This window comes from Nelumbo lutea, chromosome 2 (genome assembly GCF_056320005.1).
Source record: "Nelumbo lutea isolate HS-2025 chromosome 2, American lotus-T2T, whole genome shotgun sequence".
Classification (NCBI taxonomy): domain Eukaryota; kingdom Viridiplantae; phylum Streptophyta; class Magnoliopsida; order Proteales; family Nelumbonaceae; genus Nelumbo; species Nelumbo lutea.
In genome coordinates, this window is record NC_142685.1 from 95,067,453 (window position 1) to 95,075,216 (window position 7,764).

General features: G+C 34.9%; 1 pseudogene; it reads right to left on the bottom strand.

The window, feature by feature from the left end:
* Positions 1-146: 146 nt before the first annotated feature.
* LOC148872147 (wall-associated receptor kinase 5 pseudogene) lies at positions 147-4,278 on the bottom strand (annotated as a pseudogene).
* Positions 4,279-7,764: the final 3,486 nt, after the last annotated feature.

Genomic DNA, 7,764 nt, shown 5'->3' on the forward strand with positions numbered 1-7,764 from the left:
ATGGTATAAAATACACCTATGGTGAAACAATAAGGACATATGGGTATTGATAAGTAGAGAGAGGACATACAACACAAATGCAATACGCTTTGGAATACAACAACTAAAGTTGAATATCTTTAATATCTATATCTTAGTAAAGATGACTACAGGGATGGACTATGCAGTAGTGGTTGCTCATCAACTTGTGTTTTGAAACTGTTCTCCATACTTTTGCATCCTGTTGAAGTTGAACCTGTATCCCAAAGGCCTATTGGTTTATCTATGATGCATTCCACCTCATGAATGTTTCGTTCAACATGAGAATATCCTTCGGACCTTCTCAATCCCTCGAGCTCCAATGCAACTTCTTTCATTGTTGGCCTTTCCTTTCCATTTAAACTTAAGCATCTTTTTGCAATGTTGGCAACCGCTTGGAGTTCATACTCTCTACCATCTTTTAAGACTTGACCATCAAGAATTTCAAAAAGATGGTTCTCCATTATTGCAGAAATAAAATAAGTCACAATGTTTCTCCCTTCTAATGGTCTAGTAAAAGAAATTGGCTTCTGCCCTGTTAGGAGCTCCACAAGAACAACCCCAAAGCTATAAACATCACTTTTATCCGTGAGTTGACTTGATTGAAAATATTCAGGATCCAAATATCCAAATGTCCCTTGTACCACAGTGGTTAAGTGAGTCTTATCAATTGCAATTGATCTTGAAGTCCCAAAATCAGAAACCTTAGCCCTACCTTTGTCATCTAAGAGAATGTTTGAAGATTTTATGTCTCTGTGGTAAATTGGTATTGATGTTGCTGAATGTAAGTAAGCAATTGCTCCTGCAACTTCTGTGGCAATTCTTAAGCGATCGTCCCATGTTAATAAGAAATCCTCATTTTGATAATGAATGTTGTAGAAAAGAGTTCCACCAGAGATGAATTCATAAACTAATAGAGGAATTTCTGTCTCTAAACAACAACCCAACAATTTAACCACATTCCTATGGTTGATTTGAGAAAGTATGACAACCTCATTGATGAATTGTTCAAGTTGACTTTCATCCTCTATCTTGGATTTTTTGATTGCCACAATTCTACCATCTGATAGCATACCTTTATAAACTGTACCTTGTCCCCCTTGACCAAGAATTCGATTTTGATTATATTGGTCAGTTGCCTTTGCTAATTCATCTGCTGTAAAAACTTTTATTTTCTCAACATTGCCTTCTTTCGATGAAATTTGTTGTTCCAATAGAAAACCACCATTTCTTTTATAGAAATTTTCTTTTTGTTTCTTTATTTGTCTTTTCTTCAAAACATGGTACAACCAATAACTGGATAGAAGTAGCACCATACCTAAACATACACCTGCATGATCCATGGAAGATAATTGGTTAAGAATAACATAATAAATAAGAGGAAACCAATAAATAGAAGATTTTAATGCAGAAAATCCCATGTGTTAACTTTGTTTAAAAGTCTTTAATCACGCATGCGTCATGCCCTCTTGGCATGAGTCATAGCTTTCCATTCTCTTTTATTTGTCCACTTGGGATATTGTACTTCAATGTTTAGGGACCCTCTTCTTTATGTCACTATTGAAGGTTAGAGATATTACATTTTTTTTGTGGATTTTTTTACTAAGGTTCAGTTTGGAAGGAGTACAAATACAAATATGTACAGTACAAATATATACAAAATAATTCAAAATACAAGGTTTTGCACTGTACATATTTGTGTTTGTACTCCTTCCAAACTGAGCCTAGGAGTACAAATGCAAATGCATAGAGTGCAAAACCTTACATTTTTATTATTTTTTATGTATTTGCATTGTACAAATATATATAGTACAAATCTATACAAAATAATACAAAATAGGTTTTGCACTCTACATATTTGCATTTGTACTCTTTCCAAATTCAGCCCAAGTTCATTTGGATTTTTCCCAATGAAAAGCAAATCTTAAATGCTTATTCTATTTATTCAATTTAAAAAATCAAGTTGAAAATTTGTTAAAATAATGGTGGTACAAAGCGTCAACCTTTGCTTGGGCCCTTTCATTCAACTAGTATATTAATCATTGTAAATCCTATCTTCATACTAACCAACAAAATGGCTTTGCTGAATGAATTGAAACATTGTTGAGATAGGTTTGGCAATGATGGCTAGAGCATCTATTCTGCAAAACTGCTTGTATGATGCCTTTGAGTCTATTGTTTTTACCCTCAATTGCTTGCCTAGCTAAACCTATTCTCAACATGAAACCTTCATGGCAACAACTCTTGAGTCACCACTAGACTATTCTTTTCTTTGTGGGTTTGGTTGTGCATGTTATTTGCACTTATGACCCTGAATCACTCTTATCTTGAGTATTCTTTGTTCTACAAAATGTATTCATATAATTTTATTACTTGGAAAGCCATTTCCAAGGAATCAAGCAAACCGCAAGCTAAATAAAATATAAAATGGACCATTTTTTGTAGTGTTAAAGTTACATGCATCAACCTTGAAATTGGAAATTTCAAGTGGATGAGAGAATAGATCAAATATTACTGTGCCTAGATGCACATATGATAAGGGATATAGCCTACGCCTGGGCCCATAGAGGGATATAGCCTAGGCCCAGGCCCAGGCTAGGCTGGGCTGGAGCTGGGTTTGAAATATTAGAGTCCGAAGGCCGAAACTTGACATCAAAGTTTGCAGGCATGATCCAGGCCCAGGCTCGGGATGGGCTGAAATGACGTAGGTTGTCAATGGAATCAAACTTAGATACCTGATCCGATTCCAAATCCAATAATCTTAGGTTTGGATGTCGGAAGTTAGGTCCTAGTAATAATTGGATGGATGCAAATGATAATCGGATGCACATGAAAACGTATGGTAGTTGAGATTGGACACATAATGGAATTGACAGCCGAATTTGGAGAACTGGTGCATCCGCTATTCCCGAGTTGAAAGACAATATTTCTTAACTATGTGAAGATTTTAAATCAAGTATTAAGCTATTACCTGTGGAGACTTGAATCACCCGAAGTTTTGTCTGTGAAGGTGGTGGAGGAGGAATAGGGATGCAACCAATCCCATTTCGTCTTCCGTCGCCCACTGTACCAGATGGGCAAGAGCAACTGTAACTCCCAGCCGTATTTTTGCAAATCCCAGATGGAGATGGTAAGCAGTCATTCATGGTTGGACCCGAACATTCATTGATATCTGAAACGCATTTATAACAAAAATCTTGGGTTGGATTCAACAATAACAATCAAAATTGTAGAAATAGTCATGGTAAAGAGGTAGTTGACTTCAATATATTACATACCTTGACATCCGTCTTGAAGATAAGGGTTGCCTTGGTAGCCTTCCAAACATTTGCAGAGATATCCAAGACCGTTGTGAGAGTCATGACATCCGCTGTTCTTGCCACACGCGTAAGTGGTTGTGTTTCTCATTGTAATGTTTTTGCACGAATCGTTCTCTATTGCCCAGTCTAATATTGTTGGAACCATGCCTCTGTTTTTTGTGTAGAAACCAAAGTCAGAGAGGTGGTCTATGGAAAAGTTGTACCACTTGTAGTCGGCCACGAAAGAGTATGCGCAGCGACTGAAATTTTTATAAAACTGGTATTCGTCATTCAGAATCCCAGTAAAATACTTTAGCCCCTTAGTGATGGTGGTCTGGCAGTGACCCATCCCTGGATAAGTCCCATTGAGCGTCCTGTTTTTATCTTCACAATAACTGTAGCATCCGTATCGAAACCGAAAGCCTCGATACCACACGGTACTGCCATTTGCGGAAGCAACGTCGGCTTGGATATCACAACCGATGGCCGTTAATATGTTGCCGGTATCGGAAAGAGCAAAGGGCGTATCCGTCATATCCATATAGATCAAAGACGTGTTAGGGCTAACAACAACTAACGAATCGTTGTGACAACGGTAATTCATGAAGGAATAGACGCGCAACTGGCCTTGTAATGATATTTCTTCAACTTCCACTACTTTATCAGTTGAGTAATACCGTTCAACTCCTTCTGTGTCTTCAAAAATGCCAGCATTTGGCAAAACCAATTTGGGAGGGGTGAAGGTGTGGTTGCAGAGTAGTTGAAAACCTTCTCTATAACAGCTTGGATCCGTCCCCAATCCGAATGGGTAGGGAACGGGGATGTTGCCACATTTGTCTGGGCAGTCGGGCTTTGGCATGATTGGTGATGAGGTCGCAGTTGCCATGAAGAGACTCAAGAATAACAGCAAGAACAGGAGTAGGAGCTGATGAAACAGCAGCATAACCCCAGCTACAGCCATTATGGTTAAGTTTCTATACTTCACCGAGGGATGTACCTTTGCCCCTCCTTCACTCGTTTATTCGTATTTGTAGCCTCTCTTTTTTTCCTTGTTTGGAGTGACGTTAAAAAAAAAAAAAAGGAAAAAGTTTGCATGACTTTGTTGTCTATTATTTATAAAAGTACCAGCAGGACCATGGGACCATTGGATTTATTAAAGCTTAAATACATACAAAATAATGCAAAATATAAAGTTTTCACTCTGCATATTTGCATTTGTATTCCTTCCAAACTCAGCTTAAGTAAAAGTTAAAATTAATTAATAGAACCATGTAAGAATAGATAATTGTTTTATATTTTTTATTTTTTAAATAATTAATAATTATTGATATACTAATTTTAGTAATTTTTTTTTACCACACAAGAATAATAATTAGTTTCAGCTATAATTGTTCATCAAACTAATGAAACCATTTACAATATTATGTGAAAATATTAAATTATTATTAGTTTCAATATTATGTTATAATTATTTTCCTACTTTTGAGATTTTTTAATTTTATTACATAATTTCTTTATTTCAACTATTCAAAATCTAGTTATGTTAAATGTTTTGTTATTTAAAATATTTAGTTATTTAAATACTTAAATAATAGAAACTATTTAAAATTTAAAATATTAATTATTTATTGAATTTAATTATCCATAAAATCATAATTTATACTATTATTACATAATTTCATATTAATTTTATAATATATTAAATTATTATTAATTTCAATATTATGTTATAACTATTTTTCTACTTTGAAGAATTTTTTTTAAATTTATTACGTAATTCTGTTATTTTAACTATTTAAAATCTAGTTATGATAAATATTTAAATAATCTATAAAATATTTAATTTTTTGTTATTTGAATATTATTTATCTAAAGCTATTACATATTATAAATATTTGAAAAACATTTAAATTGATAACCTAGAAAAATATAATTCAAATTGTTAGTACATAATTTCGTGATATATTTTGTAAAAATATAAAATTAATTTTTGTGTTTTTAATTAATATTTTAATTTTATTCTATAATTTTGTTAGAATACTTAAATAATTCTAATATTTTTTAATCCAAACTTTATTTAGATAGATATAGATAAAAAGTAGGGGAGAGAATAATTAGGAATTAGTGATAATTTTGGAGAATGTGGGGGAGTTAGTTTAGGACAAATTTTAGGAGAAAAGATTATTTAGGTTTTTGGAAAGTGCATTTCATTGGTTGTTTAATCTAATCAAGATAAGGAATGATTATTGTTTTATATTTTTAAAATAAAAGAAAATAAAAGAATATAAAAAATGATAAAAATAGTTAAATAACTTTTCTCAAAGGAGAGATATACTGACAGGGATGGACCAGTTTTAATATATATATATATATATATAGATAGAGAGATATATAGATAGATAGATAGATTGATAGATAAATAGATAGATAGATAGATAGATAGATATTCACTATGTTTAAAAAAAAAAACAAAAGAGCAAAAATCAGTATTTAGTATTTACACTCTCGAAGGGATGGTAAAGGATAGGGTTTAAACCAACCAAACAGAATCGAATATGCCTGACCCAAACCAAAATCTGAATGGACGAAAATAGAAATGAGAAGCTAAATCCAATCTTGTTGTCTCAGAATTAGTAAATTTATACCAATTAAGAATATATGTGCAAATACTTCGACCCTACAATTTTATTGTATCAAATTTGCTTCAACCCATAACCACCCACCGGGACCTAATGGGATAGGATTAATGTGAAACTAGTCACAATCTATTTGATGCGTGAGCCTTGTTAAGCAAAATTAAAGTTAGAAAAACCTTATGACATTTCTAAATGAGCCAAGTAAATTCAATCCAACTTAAATATTATATTTGTGAGATATGTTTAGTTGATCTAACCACTTTGAAACAGAAACCCTAGTGAGAGTGTCTAATCTTGTATAAGATGCCAATGAGTCAAGTTAAATAGTAAATTGGACTTGATTCACCCCTGCATTGTTAGGTTAGGGTTAGGCCTATTAGGGTGTAGGTTCATATTAGAGTTTTGATTATTTAATCCAAATTAGGTGCATGTTTAGTTAACTTGGCCCATCAACCATAATGTCCTTATCCATATAAAGGGTATTCTTGTAATTTGGTTTAACTTCTATGCCCTAACCTTATGTTTGTTTTTAACCCAAACCGGGTGTAGGGTGGGTTAGGTTTTGATTATTTAACCCAAACCGCATTAAATTTTGGGTAAACTAGCCCATCAGGTCATAATACCTCTACACATATAAAGGATATTCTTGTAATTTGATCTAACTACTTTTAACCCCTAACCTTAAGGTATATGATTTATTTCACTATTTGTTTTTGTTTCTTTGTGATACAGGTATTTTTCCAAGTTATTTCCTCAGATAAAGGTATTTTTCCAAGTTATTGAATCCCTTAGAATCAGCACTATTAATCTCCTTCAACCTCTTCACACAGCGAATTAGTGGTGGAAATTTGGTTTCTCCTCGGTACAATCTCTTCTCTCATTCTTTCTTTCTTTCTCTTTCTCACTCTTTCTTTCTCTTCTTCCCCTTCTTCCCTTTCTTCACCTTCCCGGTACCTCCTCCTCTATTTTTCCTGATCACCGGTGCAACTCTTAAAGTGGCGATCTACTCCCTCCTTCATCCCTTTCTCTTCTCCTTTCTTTCTTTCTTTTCTCTATTTTCCTCTTCCTCTTATCCTCTCTTTCTCACTCATCTAAACTAATGAGGGGTGATTTGGCTCGACCTGCCCATAAGCGGACATGTGGATGCTATCTTCTAATTGGATATCTACTTGGCACTTTGTGCCACCTCAGTAGGCCAGGTCACCTCAGGCACCTTGGCCAAGACTGAGGACCGAGTAGCTTGTGGTAACCCGACTTGCCGAGGTGACACGTAACCTCCACTCCATCAAAACAATCCAAACCAGAATTAGACTCAAAACCAGTAGAGCTTCTGCCCCCGGGGTGCAGGGCCTTCTCGGGTCCCAACTACTCCTCGTGGCCAGACCATACCTCGGGACCCAATAGTAGGTTTGTGCACACCACCACCTCAACCAGAGGTAGATTAGAGAAATCAGCCCCAACGCAACCGGCAAAGCAAGACCGATCAGCAGTAGCTATTGATCGCATCACAACAACTAGGAACCTTAGGTTAGTAACCAATAGCGGGCAAGAGGCCAGGACCCAGTTCAGGACCCCTCTATCCCCCATAACAACCAGGATCCAGTCTGTGTTCATGAGAACATTAGTAATAGAGACCCACTCCCTCCTTCATTCATCTTTAGTTCAAGCATGGTTTCCAAAACTGGACCGGACCATATGGTCGGATTGGAAAACTGGTAACTGGTCAACCCTCGGGTCCAATTATACTGTAAATCATTATTTATTAAATAACCATTGAAAAGGTCAAAAAATCATTGATCCGGGCGATTCAT